Source organism: Aotus nancymaae, unplaced genomic scaffold, assembly GCF_030222135.1.
Source record: "Aotus nancymaae isolate 86718 unplaced genomic scaffold, 86718_ANA_hifiasm-v0.15.2.pri h1tg000010l, whole genome shotgun sequence".
In the NCBI taxonomy this organism is placed as follows: Eukaryota; Metazoa; Chordata; class Mammalia; order Primates; family Aotidae; genus Aotus; species Aotus nancymaae.
Window position 1 is genome coordinate 37837548 of NW_026988421.1, and position 16953 is coordinate 37854500.

The 16953-nt window shown below is 40.6% G+C and overlaps 1 pseudogene; it reads left to right on the top strand.

Moving 5' to 3' along the window:
• Nucleotides 1–2039: 2039 nt before the first annotated feature.
• On the top strand, nt 2040–3565 carry LOC105718895 (target of EGR1 protein 1-like; annotated as a pseudogene).
• The last annotated feature ends 13388 nt before the right edge of the window (nt 3566–16953 follow it).

The window sequence follows — 16953 nt, forward strand, 5'->3', positions numbered from 1 at the left end:
AGTCGCGCACTGTCACCAGGCACTAGGCTGGAACACAGTGGCACGATCTCTGCTGACTGCAATCACCTCCTCCCGGGTTCAAGCAATTCTCCTGCCTCAGCCTCCCAAGTAGCTGGGACTACAGGCGTGTGCCACCATGGCCAGATAATTTTTGTATTTTAGTAGAGATGGAGTTTTACCATGTTGGCCAGATAGTCTCGATCTCTTGACCTTGTGATCTGCCACCTCAGGCTCCCAAAGTGCTGGGATTACAGGTGTGAGCCACTGTGCCTGCCCACATTTTTTTAATCCAGTCTACTTTGGATGGACATTTGGATTGGTTCCTTGTCTTTGCTATTGTGAATAGTGCTGCCATGAACTTGCAAGCTCATGTGTGTTTATGGTAGAATGAATTGTATTTATTTGGGTATATACCCAATAATGGATCAAATGCAAACATGATTTTGAATTCAAATCCTACCAATTTTACTGTGTGTTTTGGTTAGTTTCTTAACTTCTTTAAGCCCCAATGTCCTCTAAGTAGCATGGGGTGGTAATATTTGTCTCATAATATTATTGTGATGATAAAGTGAGTTGTTGCATGTAAATCACTAGCATAGAGTAAGCACTTAATAAATGACAGTTGCCATGGTGATGATGATAATGATAATGCCAATGACAACTACAGTAACGATAATGGAGAGAAGTAGCTCAAGGAGCTCTTCTAATTCTTTTATAGTAAAATAGAGCATATCTCCAGCAAATATTGCTTGAAATAAATGTGCCCTGTCTGGATTTTGGAAATCTGTTATTATAGGAAGGTTTTCAGTTAGAAATTTACCCAGGGTCTATGGTACCTGAGGAATATACTGAAAAATATAAATACTAATAGGACTATTAATAGGACAAGCCTCCTGCCCTCAAGGAGCTTTGTTATAATGGTATTATTGGTAAATGAATATCCTGAAAAACCCTAGACTATCTGATTTTGTTGTAGTTATTGTAATGGATTTAATCATAATGAACATATAACATGAAGATTCAAGAGCTGGAAATTCAATGAATCTAATACTCTAGATTCTGTAGCCACTAGTGTGGCAATGAGCCAGATATTACATGGACAATATTCTTATCTTCTTACCTTTTCTTATCTTTTCTTTGCTTAGCATCAGAACTTTTTGTACAGTTCTGATGCTAAGCAAAGGTAAGAAAAGTACAGTATATATATATATTCCTGTATATAGAAGGTAGTGTTACCCAGTAGGTAAAAGTATGGACTCTTCTCTGAACTTCCTAACTCTGTGATGTTGGGCAAGGCATTTACACTTTCTCAGCCTGTGTTTTTTATTGTTTTGTTTTGAGTTTAGCCTTTAAAAAAAAAAAGTCAGGCTAGTAATCACACCCATATTATAGGGTTGTGAGGATTAAAGGTACTACTGGCTTTAAAATGTTTAGCACTATGCCTGACCCAGTAAGTTCTCTACTTCCTCCTATTTGAGAAGAGTAGAATAAATTTTGTCTGGTGGCAGAAGAATAGTTGTAAAAAAAAGCTAGCTCAGGCCAGACATGGTGGCTCTCATCTGTAATCTCAGCAATTTGGGAGGCTGAAGCAAGAGGATCTTTTGAGTTCAGAGGTTCAAGACTAGCCTGGGAAACATGGTGAAACCCCATCTCTACCAAAACAAAAACAAAAACAAAAACAAAAACTGGCTGGGTGCAGTGGCTCACGCCTGTAATCCCAGCACTTTGGGAGGCCAAGGCAGCTGGATCACCTAAGGTCAGGAATTCAAGACTAGCCTGGCCAACATGATGAAACCCTGTCTCTAATAAAAATATAAAAATTAGCTGGGTGTGGTGGCAGATGCCTATAATCCCAACTACTTGGGAGGCTGAGGTAGGAGAATCACTTGAGTCTGGGAGGCAGAGGTTACAGTGAGCCAAGACTGTTTCACTGCACTCCAGCCTAGGCAAGAGAGCAAGACTCTGTATCAAAAAAAAAAACAAAACAACCAGAAGTTCTGCGTACCCACAGACGACTCAGGTGGGAGATGAACGGTGTCATGGCCGCCGACAGCGACAATGGCGCAGTTTCAGCTCCCGCAGCCTCCAACGGTGGTGTCAGCAAGAGCACAACATCTGTGGAGGAGCTAATAGTCCGGGTTCCTGTAGTAGATGTTCAAAGCAACAATTTTAAGGAGATGTGGCCATCCCTCCTGCTAGCCATAAAGACAACCAATTTCATGGCTGTGGACACAGTGCTGAGTGGGCTGGGGACAGGAAGAGTTTGTTGAACCAGTGCATCGAGTTACAAGGCCGTGTGTCATGCTGCCAGGACCCGTTCTATCCTCTCCCTGGGCCTCACCTGCTTCAAGCAGCAGCCAGACAAGGACATTCCTATCTGGCTCAAGTGTTCAATCTCACTCTGCTGTGCATGGAGGAGTATGTCATAGAACCAAAGTCTGTGCAGTTCCTGATACAGCATGGCTTCAACTTCAACCAGCAGTATGCCCAGGGCATCCCCTACTATAAGGGCAATGACAAGGGTGATGAGAGCCAGAGCCAGTCAGTACGGACCCTATTCCTGGAGCTAATCCGTGCCCGCCGGCCCCTGGTGCTACACAATGGCCTTATAGACTTGGTGTTCCTGTACCAGAACTTCTATGCACACCTCCCTGAGAGTCTGGGAACCTTCACTGCTAACCTGTGTGAGATGTTCCCGGCAGGCATTTATGACACCAAATATGCTGCTGAGTTTCGTGCACGCTTCGTAGCCTCCTACTTAGAATATGCCTTCCGGAAATGTGAATGGGAAAATGGGAAGCAGCGGGCAGCGGGCAGCCCACAGCTTACCCTGGAGTTCTGCAACTATCCTTCCAGCTTGAGGGCCCATATTGATTACCACTGCTGCCTGCCCCCAGCAACCCACCATCCTCATCCTACCAGCATCTGTGACAACTTCTCGGCTTATGGCTGGTGCTCCCTGGGACCACAGTGTCCTCAGTCCCACAACATTGACCTTATCATTGACACTGATGAGGCTGCGGCAGAGGACAAGCGGCGACAGCGGCGACAGCGGGAAAAACGGAAGAGGGCTTTGTTGAACCTACGGGGGACACAGACCTCTGGGGAAGAAGCTAAGGATGGTCCTCCCAAGAAGCAGATCCATGGGGATAGCCTCAAGGCTGAAAAAACTGAGCAGGAAGCGGCTGAGGATGAAACTAGGAACCTGTCTCACTCCAAGCAAGGCAACAAAAATGACTTAGAGATGGGGATTAAGGCAGCAAGGCCTGAAATATCTGATACAGCTACCTCAGAAGTGCCAGGGAGCCAGGCCAGTCCTGACCCAGTGCCTGGGGATGGATTGCACCAAGCTGGTTTTGATGCCTTTATGACAGGTTATGTGATGGCCTATGTGGAAGTGAGCCAGGGACCCCAGCCCTGTAGCTCTGGACCCTGGCTCCCTGAATGCCACAATAAGGTATATTTGAGTGACAAAGCTGTACCCCTCACAGTGGCCAAGAGCCAGTTCTCTCGTTCCTCCAAAGCCCACAATCAGAAGATGAAGCTCGCTTGGGGCAGCAGCTGATGCAACTTCCACCTAGCACTCAGGTGTAACAGATATTTTGGGTCTCTCTAGCCTGTAAATGTCATACTCAACTACTACTGAGTTTAGGGGTTGGGAAGTGTCCTGGAAGATATCAATGCATGGCCCTGGACCTCCTCCTTTGTCTCAGTGTCTGAGGTGCAAGTAAGAAGGCTGACCAGCACCTGTAACATCAACTTTATTTTTAAGTCTAAAAATGTCTTGGGAAAGTTTTGCAAAAAAAAAGAAAAATCAACAGAAGCAAGTTATGAAAATATTTGACCAGCTTCAAAAAAAAACCTTAGTTCAGCCCATCTTTTCTTCTCTCCCATTTAAGGGCAAACAATTTTTGGTTGATTGATTTTTTAACTTCCTAAATTGTGCAAATGCTATGAGTTGAATGTATCCCACAAAGTTTGTGTGTTGGAAATGTAATCCCCAACGCAACAGTGTTGAGAGATGGGATGTGTAAGAGGTGATTAGGTCATGAGTGATCTGCCCTCTCAAATGGATTAATGTTGTTATCACGGGAGTGGGTTCATTATTGAGAGAGTGGGTTTGTTATAAAATCGAGTTCAGCCCTCTCTCATCCTTTCCCACTCTCTCATCTTCCACCATGGGATGATGTGGCAGGAGAGCCCTCATTAGATGCTGGCACCTTTATATTGGACGTTCTAGACTCCAGAACTCGAAAGTTTGTGAGTTAAATACATTTTCTTCTTTATAAATTACCTAGTCTTTAGATATTCTGTTATAGCAGCACAAAATGGACCAAGACAGAAAACTGATACCAAGAAGCAGGGCTGACGCTATAACAAATGCCTGAAAATGTGGAAGCAACTTTGGAACTGGGTAATGCATAGAGGCTGGAAGAATTTGGAGGAGCAGGCTAGAAAACACCTAGACTGCCATGAATGGAGCACTAAAGGCAATTCTCAAGAAGGCTCAGAAGAAGAGAAAAGCTATCGGCAAAGTTTCGAACTTTCTACAGATTACTTAAGTAATGTTGTTTAGACTGTTCATAGAAATATGGACAGTGAAGGCCATTCTGATGGGGTCTCAGATAGAAATGAGGAATAAGGTATTGCAAACTGGAGTAAAGATCATCCTTATACCGTTGCAAAGAACTTGATGGAATTTTGTCCATGACCTAGGCTTTGTGGAAGGCAGAACTTAAGCGTGATGAACTATTAATAGAATATCTGGGCTGGGCACAGTGACTCATGCCTTTAATCCTAGCATTTTGGAAGGCTGAGGTGGGCGGATCACCTGAGGTCAGGAGTTCAAGACCAGCTTGACCAACATAGTGAAACCCCGTCTTTACTAGTAATACAAAAAAAGTAGTGGGACGTGGTGGCGCACACCTGTAATCCCAGCTAATTGGGAGGCTGAGGCAGGAGAATCGCTTGAACCCAGGAGGTGGAGATTGCAGTGAGCCAAGACTGTACCACTGCATTCCAGCCTGGGTGACAAGAGTGAAACTCCATCTCAAAAAAATAAAAAATAAATAGAATATCTGGTGGAGAAAATCTCTAAGCTACAAAATAGTGAAGGAGCTTTGTGGTAACTTTTAACTGCATGTAGTAAGCTATGAGAGGATAGAAACAATTTTTTTACCCCACCAAGAAACTCATGAGAAATAATTAATTTTCTTTCTCCTCTTTTCTTTTTTTTTTTTTTTTTTTTTTTTGACATGGAGTCTGGCCCTGTCACTCAGGCTAGAGTGCAGTGGTACCATCTCAGCTAACTGCATGCTCTGCCTCCGGGGTTCAAGCTATTCTTCTGGCTCAGCCTCCCAAGTAGCTAGGATTACAGTCATGCACCACCACACCTGGCTAATTTTTGTATTTTTAGTATAAACTGGGTTTTACCATGTTGGCCAGGTTGGTCTTGAACTCCTGGCCTCAAGTGATCTGCTATCTTGGCCTTCCAAAGTGCTGGGATTACAGGCATGAGTCACAGCGCCCAGCCTGATGAGAAATAATCTAAAGATTGAATTTAGCACTAAAAGGGAAGCAGAGCAGAAAGATTTAGAAAATTCACAGCCTGGCCTGGTAAAGAGTAAAAATGCATCTTTAGGAGAGCAAATCAAGGTCATGGCCAAGCGACAATTTGCTAGAGAGATTAGTAGGAATAGAAGAAAGCCAGGTTCCATTTACTAAGACAATGGAAGAATGATCCCAGAGGCATTTCAGAGCTCTTTAAGGCAAGCCCAGGGCCTTGAGAGCAAGGTTTCGAGAGAGGCCTGTAAAACCTCAGCACTTGCTGCCCTATACTGAATCCTGCCCAGGAGTCAACTCCCTCCCTGGAGATCGAGGCTGCAGTGAGCTGTAATCACACCACTGAACTCCAGCCTAGGCAACAGAGCAACATGCTTGTCTTAAAAAAAAAAAAGAAACGCTGTCTAGCAATCTAGGCCCCCACCAAACTACTGAAAGCCAAAGAGAAAGAGAAACACTTGAAGACAACCAAAAACAGAAGACACATTAAATACAGAGGAACCAAGTATAAGAATTATACCAGGGTTTTCATTAGAAACTGTGCAAACCAGAAGGCAATGAAGTGACATTTAAAAAATATTCAACTAGTTGTGGGAGATAAATATAATATATTATATAAATATATTTAAATAAATATATTTATGTATCATATATTATATTTATATATATATTTATATTTATTATACAAAAATATATTTATATAAATATATATATCTATACAATAAATATAAATTTATTATATAAATATATTGAATATATTATGTAAATATATTATATTTATTTCTAATATATAAATATATATATTTATCTCCCACAACTAGTAGGATATATATATATACACACACGTGTGTGTGTATAGAGAGAGAGAAAAAAATACATTTAACCATAGTTCTATACTAAATGAAAATACTTTTCAAAAATGAAAGCAAAATAAATACTTCTTTAGAAAACAAACCTGCGGCCGGGCGCGGTGGCTCGCGCCTGTAATCCCAGCACTTTGGGAGGCCGAGGCGGGTGGATCACAAGGTCAAGAGATCGAGACCATCCTGGTCAACATGGTGAAACCCCGTCTCTACTAAAAATACAAAAAGTTAGCTGGGCATGGTGGCGCGTGCCTGTAATCCCAGCTACTCAGGAGGCTGAGGCAGGAGAATTGCCTGAACCCAGGAGGCGGAGGTTGTGGTGATCAGAGATCGTGCCATTGCACTCCAGCCTGGGTAACAAGAGCAAAACTATGTCTCAAAAATAAAAAATTTAAAAAAAAGAAAACAAACCTAACAATTTATTACCAACAGTCCTGTACTATAAGAAATGTTAAAGGAAGTTCTTAGGCCAGACACAATGGTTCACGTCTGTAATCTCAGCACTTTGGGAGGTCAAGGTAGGAGGATCACTTGATCCCAGGAGTTTGAGACCGGCCTCGGCAATATAGTGAGACCTTGTCTCTACAAAAAAAGAAAACAATTAGCCACACCTGTAGTCCCAGCTCCTTGGGAGACTGAGGAGGGAGGATTGCTTGAGCCCAAGAGGTAGAGGCTGCAGTGAGCTGTGAACATACCACTACAGTCTAGCGTGGGTGACAAAGTGAGAACTTGTCTCAAAAAAAATAAAAAGGAAGTTCTTTAAGCAAGAGGAACATGATATCACAGAATCTGGTATCATACACAAAGCAAAGAAATCTACATAAAAAAATGAAGATTTCTGGAAATGACTAGAATTAAATATAAAAACTTTCTTTTATTTTTGATCTCTATAAAAATTATTGACTTTCAAAAAAATATAGTGGAATGTATTGTGGGTTTATTACACATTTAAAAATAAAAGTAATCATAGAAAGAGCACAGCAAAAGAAACTATTATCAGAGTGAACAGGCAACCTACAGATGGAGAAAATTTTTGTAGTCTACCCATCTAACAAAGGGCTAATATCCAGAATCTACAAAGAACTTAAACAGATTTACAGAAAAAAAAAAACATCAAAAAGTGGGTGAAGGATATGAACAGCGACTTCTCAAAAGGAGACATTTATGCAGTCAACAAACATATGAAAAAAAGCTCATCATCACTGGTCATTAGAGAAATGCAAATTAAAACTCACACTGGTGTGAGATACCATCTCACACCAGTTAGAATGGCGATCATTAAAAAGTTGGGAGACAACAGATGCTGGAGAGGATGTGGAAAAATAGGAACACTTTTACACTGTTGGTGGGAGTGTAAATTAGCTCAACCATTGTGAAAGACAGTGTGGCAATTCCTCAAGGATCTAGAACTAGAAATACCATTTGACCCAGCAATCCCATTACTGGGTATATACTCAAAGAATTATAAGTCGTTTTATTATAAAGACACATGCACACATATGTTTACTGCAGCACTCTTCACAGTAGCAAAGACTTCAATTTCCCCAACTATGTATTATTGACTTCAAGTTTAATTCAATTTTAAGTCGTTTAATTCCCCAAATATTTCCAAATATTTGGAAATTAACACACTTCTAAACCCATTGATCAAAGAGGAAGTCATATGTAAAATTGGAAAATTTTAAATGGTGGCTTGTGCCTATAATCCCAGCTACTCTGGAGGCTGAGGCAGGAGGGCCGCTTGAGGTGAGGAGTGTGAGAGCAGCCTGGGCAACATAGCAAGACCCCATCTCTACAAAACAAAAAATGAATAAAAAATTTGGCCAGGTGTTGTGGCTCACACCTTTCATCCCAGTACTTTGGGAGTCGGAGGCAGGCAGATCACTTGAGTTCAGGAGTTTGACACCAGCCTGGGCAACCTGGTGAGACCCTATCTCTACTAAAAATAGAAAAAATTAGTTGGGCATGGTGGAGCATGCTTCTATTCCTAGCTACTTGGGGAGGCTCAGGTGGGAGGATTGCTTAAGCCCAGGAGGCAGAGGTGTCAGTGATCTGAGATCATGCCACTGCCTGAGTGATGGAGTGGGACCCCATCTCAAAAAAAAATTAGCTGAGTGTGGTGACACACACCTGTAGTCCCAACTGTGGCTAAGGCAGGAGGATCACCTGAGCCCAGAGTTTCAAGCTGTGGTGAGGTATGATCATGCCACTGCACTCCAGCCTGAGAAACAGAGCAAGATTCTGGGGAAAAGGAAAAAAAAAAAAAAAAAATATATATATATATATATATATATATACACACACACACACACACACACACACACACACACATAAAATATATATTATATAATGTATAATATACATGTGTTATATAATCTATAATATATGTAGGTCTGTACAACTATAAATTTCTTCCTAAGCACTGCTTTAGTTAGATCCCATAAATTTTGGTATATTATATATTTGTTTCACTTACATCCCATAAATTTTGGTATATTATGTATTTGTTTCATTCCTTTCATAGTATTTTATAATATCCCTTGTGACTTTTTCTTTAACCAACTGGTTATTTAGGAGTGTGTTGTCTAATTTCCTCATATTTGTGAACTTCTCAAATGTCCTTCTGTTGTTTATTTCTAATTTTGTTCCATTATAGTTGGAGAAATACTTTGTATTACTGCAATCAATTTAAATGTATTGAGATTTGTTTTATGGCCTAACATATGGTCTATCCTGGGAATGATCCATCCCCACTTGAGAAAAATGTGTCTTATACTGTTGTTTGGTCGAATGTTCTATAAAAATCCGTTAGGTCTAATTGGATTATAGTATTGTTCAAGTCTTTTATTACCCTCTTGATCTTCTGCCTATTTGTTTTATTAGTAAAAGTGGCATATTTAAGTCTCCAACTGTTATTTTTTGATTGTCTGCTTTTCTCTTCAATTATCTTATTTTTCACTTCATGTATTTTGGGGTTCTGTTGTTAATTACATATGTTTGTAGTTATCACTTGCTAATAAATTGATACTTTTATCATTAAAATATGTCCCTTTTTTAACTGGTAACAATTTTTGCCTTAAAATCCATTTTGTGGGATAATAGCCACTACAAGTCTCTTTGAGTTACTGTATGCATGGCGTAGCTTTTCCCATCCTTTTACTTTCAACATATTCATATCTTTGAATCTAGTGTATCGCTTGTAGACAACATATAGTTGCACCATTTTTAAAATCCATTCTGCCATTCTCTTACTTTTGACTGGAGTGTTTAATCAATTTCATGTAATTACTATGAAGGAAGGAATTATGTCTGCCATTTTGCTATGTTTTCTATATGTCTTATGTCATTTTTCCTTTCTGTTTTCCATTATTGTCCTCTTTTATATTAAATAAATATTTTCTAATATACCATTTTAATTCCCTTGTCATTTTTGTTATGTTCTTATTTTTCATTTAAAAAATAATGGTTGCTGACAGTAGGGATTTTTTTTTTACTATATATATTTTTGAGTCATTTCCTTTGTTGTTTTGGAGATAACAATTAACAACTTAATTTAACAATCTAGTTTAAGTTAATACCAACTTAATATCAATCGTATACAAAACCTAGCTCCTACATAGCTCTGTTCTTTCCGCTTCTTTGCAATGTTATCATAATTACATCTTCATACATTGTGTGCCCATCAGCACAGATTTATAATTACAACTTTATGCAGTAGTCTTTAAAATCAGACAAAAGAAAAACATTATAAGCAAAAATATATTCATATGGTCTTTTATATTTATCTATTTAGTTACCTTTACCAGTGTCCTTTATTTCTTTGTGTAGTCTCAAGTTACTGTCTAGTGTTCTTTCATTTCAACTTAATGGACTCCCTTTAGTATTTCTTGTGTGGCAGGTTTGCTAATGACAAATTGTCTCAGTTTCGTTTATTTGGGAATTACTTATATTTTGCTTCATCTTTGAAGATTGCTTTTGTTGGATATAAAATTCTTGGTTGACAGTCTTTTTTTCAGCACTTTGAGTGTCATCCCATGGCTTTCTGGCCTTCATGGTTACTGATAAGAAGTCAGCTGTTAATCATGTGAAGGAGCTCTTCTAAATAATTAATTGCATTTCTCTTTCTTCAAGATTATCTTTTCTTTGGATTTTGACAGTTTGATTATGATGATGTGAATAAGTGTGGATCTTTTTAAGTTTGTCCTAGTGGAGTTCATTGAGATTCTTGGATATGGAGATAAATGTTTCTCAGCAAATTTAGGAAATTTTTACCAATTGTTTCTTCAAATATTATTTCTGTCCTTTTCTATTCTCTTCTACTAGGACTCTCATTATGTATATGTTGGTATACTTGATAATGTCCCACAGGTTTCTGATATTCTATTCTTTTTTTTTTTTTTTTTTTGAGATGGAGTTTCACTCTTGTTACCCAGGCTGGAGTGCAATGGCGCAATCTCGGCTCACCGCAACCTCTGCCTCCTGGGTTCAGGCAATTCTCCTGCCTCAGCCTCCCAAGTAGCTGGGATTACAGGCATGTGCCACTATGCCCAGCTAATTTTTTGTATTTTTAGTAGAGACGGGGTTTCACCATGTTGACCAGATGGTCTCGATCTCTTGACCTCGTGATCCACCCGCCTTGGCCTCCCAAAGTGCTGGGATTACAGGCTTGAGCCACCGCGCCCGGCCGATGTTCTATTCATTTTTATGTATTCTTCCTTTCTGTTCCTCAGACTAGACAATCACAATTGACTTTGTTGAGTCTTTGTTTTTGCTTAATCACATTTGCTTATGAGTCCCTCTAGTGAATTTTTAATTTCAGTTATTGCTTTTTTAAAACATGATTTCCTTTAACACTTTGAACACATTTAAAATAGTTTGTTTAGATTCTTTGCCTAGTAAGTCTGACATCCAAGTTTCCTCAAGGATAGTTTCTATAGATTGCTATTTTTCTGTGTAAGAACAATACTCATAATTTTTTATAGAAAAATGACTTTTTTGAGACAGAGTCACACTCTATTGCCTAGGCTGGAGTGCACTGGTGCGATCTCAGCTCACTGCATCCTCTACCTCCTGGGCTTAAGCAATTCTCATGCCTCAGTCTCCTGAGTAGCTGGGACTACAGGCATGTGCCACCACATCTGGCTAATTTTTGTATCTTTAATAGAAATGAGGTTTCATCATGTTGGCCAGGCTGGTCTCAACCTCCTGACCTCAATGACCCACCTGCCTTAGCCTCCCAAAGTTCTGGGATTACAGGCATGAACCACCATACCAAGCCAAAAACTAACATTTCTAATATTACAATGTGACTACTCTGGAAAACAAATTATTTCCCCCTCTAAGGACTTGCTGATGTTGTTTTTTGTTGTTGCTGTTGATGGTTTTTTTTTTTTAGTGGCTTTTCCAAATGAATCTGTGAAATATGTCTTCTTTGTCACTGAAGTCTCTGCTCATTTAGCTTAGTGGTCAGCTAGTGATTAGATATTTACTTAAATGATTGAATCTATTTAGTCTCCCAGCCCACTTCCAAGAGGTTCTGTGTGTGTTTGTGTTGGGGCACACCTTCACACTCAGGCGGGCATTAAAAAATGCTGACTTTGCTTTTGCCATATTTTTTTAGTGCCTCAAGGTCAACCAGATGTTGTGTTAGAACTTAGGACCTTCTTAGGTCTTTCCTGGGCATGTGCACAGATGTGAGCATGCACATAAGCCCATACATGTGCATGGTCTTCTAGAGTCCCATGAATATGTCAACAGTTATTATTATTATTATTATTATTTTGAGACAGAGTTTCACTCTTGTTGCCCAGGCTGGAATACAATGGCATGATCTCAGCTTACTGCAACCTCCACCTCCTAGGTTCAAGCGATTCTTCTGCCTCAGCTTCCCGAGTAGCTGGGATTACAGGCACCTGCCACCATGCCTGGCTAATTTTTATATTTTTTTGTAGAGATGGGATTTCACCATGTTGGTCTGGCTGGTCTCAGACTCCTGACCTCAGATGATCCACCTGCCTCGGCCTCCCAAAGTGCTGGGATTACAGGCATGAGCCACTGCACCCGGCCCCTAATTTTTGTATATTTAGTAGAGACAGGGTTTCACTGTGTTGGTCAGGCTGGTCTCGAACTCCTGACCTCAGGTTATCCACCCGCCTCAGCCTCCCAAAGTGCTGGGATTACAGGTGTGAGCCACCACACCTGGCCACATCAGCAGTTTTGAAAGCCTCCTATAGACATCTCATTCCCTAGCTCTTCTTTTGATTTTTTTTGTTTTGTTTTTTTTGGGGATGGGGGCAGTTTGTTGTTTGCCTCAACTGTTATCACTGCCTTAGTCAGCTACATGTTTACCAGGCTACTGATTATTTTCAACAAATGTCCCAGGTGAAATGTTATTCTCATTGAGCATGGTCTGAGTTGAGTCAAATAAAGGCAAGTATTTGTTTTTTTATTTTTATTTTATTTTATTTTATTTAGAGACAGGGTCTCGCTCTGTCACCCAGGTTGGAGTGCAGCAATGTGACTATAGCTCATTGAACCCTCAAATTCCTGGGCCCAAGTAGTTCTCCTGCCTCAGCCTCCTGAGTAGCTGAGACTATAGGTGTGTGCCACCACACCTAATTTTTTTTAATTTGTTGTAGGGAAAGTGTCTCACTATGTTGCCCAAACTGGTCTTGAATTCCTAGCCTCACACAATTCTTCTGCCTCAGGCTCCTGAAGTAATGGGATTACAGGCATAAGCCACCATGGCTGGCCAAGGCAAGTCTTGTGAATGACGGTTTCCAGGGAATTGTCAGGCTAAATAATGACAGTGCTCAAATAATGCTGTTTTGGGAATCTCCAAACCCATTCTGTCCTAACAAGGGGCTGCTAGGCTACTGGTCTTCACTATGATGATAGAACTGTTGGTTTTAAAGACTAATGGGGAGTTAGAGAGAGGGTTGAGAATAGGGCAAGTTAAAACAATCACAAAGCTCAGCCAGGTGCAGTGGCTCACGCCTGTAATCCCAGCACTTTGGGAAGCCAAAGTGGGTGGATCACCTGAGTTTGGGAGTTCAAGACCACCCTGACCAACATGGAGAAATCCCGTCTCTACTAAAAATACAAAAAATTAGCTATTCGGAAGGCTGAGGCAGGAGAATCGCTTGAACCTAGGAGGTGGAGGTTGCATTGAGCCAAGATTGCACCATTGCACTCCAGCCTGGGCAACTAGAGCGAAACTCCATCTGAAAAAAAAAAAAACCACAAAACTCATCATTCTTACTAAGATACAACCTTAAAAAAAAGTTCCTTGGATTATTGCAAAGCTTTGGTTAATTTCAGAATTCTGAAATTTTTTATTCAACGAATTATCTCAATATTCTCACTGTTTTCATGGAGGAATAGGTTTTTAGAGGACTTGCTCCACTATTCCTACTGACATCACCTCATTCAGTAATTTGGAAGTATCGTGCCATTGTCTGCTTTCGTTCTTTCTGTTGCAAAATCATGGTCAGCTTAATTGTTCCTATGAAAATAATCTTTTTTCTCCTTGGTTACTTTTTTTCTTCTTTGAGACAAGGTCTAGCTCTGTCACCCAGGCTGGAATGCAATGGCATGATTTCAGCTCACTGCAACCTCCATCTCCTGGGCTCAAGCCCTCCTCCCACCTCAGCCTCCTAAGTAGCTAAGACTACAGGCATGTACCACCATGCCCAGCTAGTTTTTGTATTTTTAATAGAGACAGGGTTTTGCCATGTTGCCTAAGCTGGTCTTGAACTCCTGGCTCAAAGCAATCTACCTGCCTCTGCTCTTTGGTTACTTTTAAGGTATTTCTTTATCTTTGGTTTTTAGCAGTTTTGCTATGGTATACCTAAGTGTGACTTTGTATTTATCCTGATTAGGGTTTATACAGTGCTATAGACTTAATTGTGCCCTGTTGCCAATCCACATATTGAAGCCCTCTCAGTGTGAATGTATTTGGACCTCCACCTCCCAAGTTTCAAGTGATTCTCTTGCCTCAGCCTCCCAAGTAGCTGGTATTACAGGCACCCAACAGCACATGGGGCTAATTTTTGTATTTTTAGTACAAAATTACTAAAATTTTGTACTAAAAATAAAAAATACAAAAATTACATGCATTCCCCTATGTTAGTCAGGCTGGTCTCAAACTCCTGACCTCAGGTGATCCACCCACCTTGGCCTGACCTCAGGTGATCCACGCACCTTGGCCAAAGTGCTAGGATTACAGGCTAGTTCCAGCATATTTCCAACACCCCAGAAGAAAATCCCATGCTCATTAAGCAGTCCCTCTTCATTCCCCTCATACCAGATTTAACTACCACCAGTCTGCTGATTCTATGAATTTGCTTATTCTGGATATTTCCTAAAAGTGGAATCATAGAATATGTGAACTATTGTGTCTTACTTCTTTCACTTAGCATGTTTTCAAGGTTTATCCATATGGTAGCAGGTATCTGTACTTCATCTTTATGGCTGAGTAATCTGTCATATGTATATGCTACATTTTGTTTATCCATTCATATATTGATGGACATTTGGGTTGTTTACACCATTTGGTCATTGTTAATAGTGCTGGTATAGGCATCTGTATATAAATTTTTGTGGAGGCATGTTTTATCCTGGGCAGACAGCTAGGAATGGAATTGCTGGGCCATATGGTAATTCTATGTTTATCTTTTTCAGGAACCACCAAACTCTTTGCCTATAGTGGTTGAACCATTTTACACTCCCATGAGGAATGTACAATGGTTCCCATTTTCAGGCTGGGTACAGCGGCTCACGCCCAAAATCCCACTACTTTGGGAGGCCAAGACAGGTGGATCACTTGAGGTCAGGAGTTCAAGACCAGCCTGGGCAACATGGTGAAACCCTATCTCTATTAAAAATATAAAATTTAGCCAGAAAAAAAAAATTGGCTGGGTGTGATGGTGGGCACCTGTAATCCCAGCTACTCTGGAGGCTGAGGCAGGAGAATCACTGGGACCCGGGAGGCGGAGGTTGCAGTGAGCCAAGGTCGCACCACTGCACCCAGCCTGGGCGACAGAGCAACATTCCATCTCAGAAAGAAAAAAAAAGATACCCATTTTCCAGCATCCCCAACACCACTTTTTTTTCCCCTGTATTTTTTGTTATATCCATCCTTATAAATGTGAAGTGGTATCTCACTGTGATTTTGATTTGCATTTCTCTCATGGCCACTGTCTTACTGCTTCCAAGATTCTCTCTTCAGCTTTGGACAGTTTATGTGTGTCTTAATATGGATCTCTTCTGACTTATCCTATTTGGAGCTCCACAAACTTCTTGGATGTGTACATTCAAGTGTTTTCACAAATTTGAGGTGTTTGGGTCGTTATTTCTTCAAATATTCTTTCTGCCCCTTTCTCTTCTCCTCTCCTTCTGAAACTCCTATTTTGCAAAGGTTGGTATGCTTGCTGGTAATCCATAGGTCTTTTGAATTGTTTCTTTCCTTTGTTCTTCTGCTTTTCAGATTGGATAATTTCAATTGATCTACCTTCAGCTTCACTGATTTTTTTTTTTTTTTTTTGAGACGGAGTCTCACTTTGCACACAGGTTTGAGTGCAGTGACACCATCTCCACTCACTGCAACCTCCACCTCCTGGGTTCAAGCAATTCTCCTGCCTCAGCCTCCCGAGCAACTGGGGTTACAGGCGCCCACCACCACGCCTGGCTAATTTTTGTGTTTTTAGTAGAGACGGGGTTTCCCCATGTTGACCAGGCTGGTCTCGAACTCCTGACCTCAGGTAATCCACTTGCCTCAGCCTCCTTGATTCTTTCTACTGCCTGATCATATCTGCTATTAGAACCATTCAGTGATTTCCCCCGCTTTTTTATTGTACTTTTCAACTCCTAATTTGTATGGTTCCTTTTTATAACTTCTTCATTAATAATCTCTATGAGACATTGTTACCCTGTATTCCCTTAGCTCTGAGCACTTTTGAGACAATATTTACAAAATTTGTCTGTAAGTCCATTTCTTCCTCAGAGACACTTTATTCTAATTTTTCCTGTGAATAGGGTATACTTTCTTTGCATGCTTCATAGTTTTTTTGTTGAAAGCTGAATATTACTTTACTATAATATGGTAACGCTGGAAACCAGATTCTTCACTCCTCAGGGTTTGTTTTTTATTACTTGCTATGGGCTGTAGTGGTTTAGTGACTTATATATATTTAGACACAAGGTCTTGCTCTGTTGCCGAGGCTGGATCATAGCTCACTGCAGCCTCAAACTCCTGGGCTCAAGAGACCCTTCCACCTCAGCCTCCCAACTGGTTGGGACTACAGGCATGTGCCACCATGCCCAGCTGATTAAAATTTTTCTTCTTTTTGTAGAGACGAGCTCTCACTATGTTGCCCGGGATAGTCTTGAATTGCTGGACTCAAGTGATCCTCCCACCTTGGCCTCCCAAAGTACTGGGATTACAGATGTGTCACAGCACCTGTGACTTTTCTGAACTATTTTGTAAGGTTTCTGTTCTTTGACTTACACAGTCTCTAAGGTCTCTTCC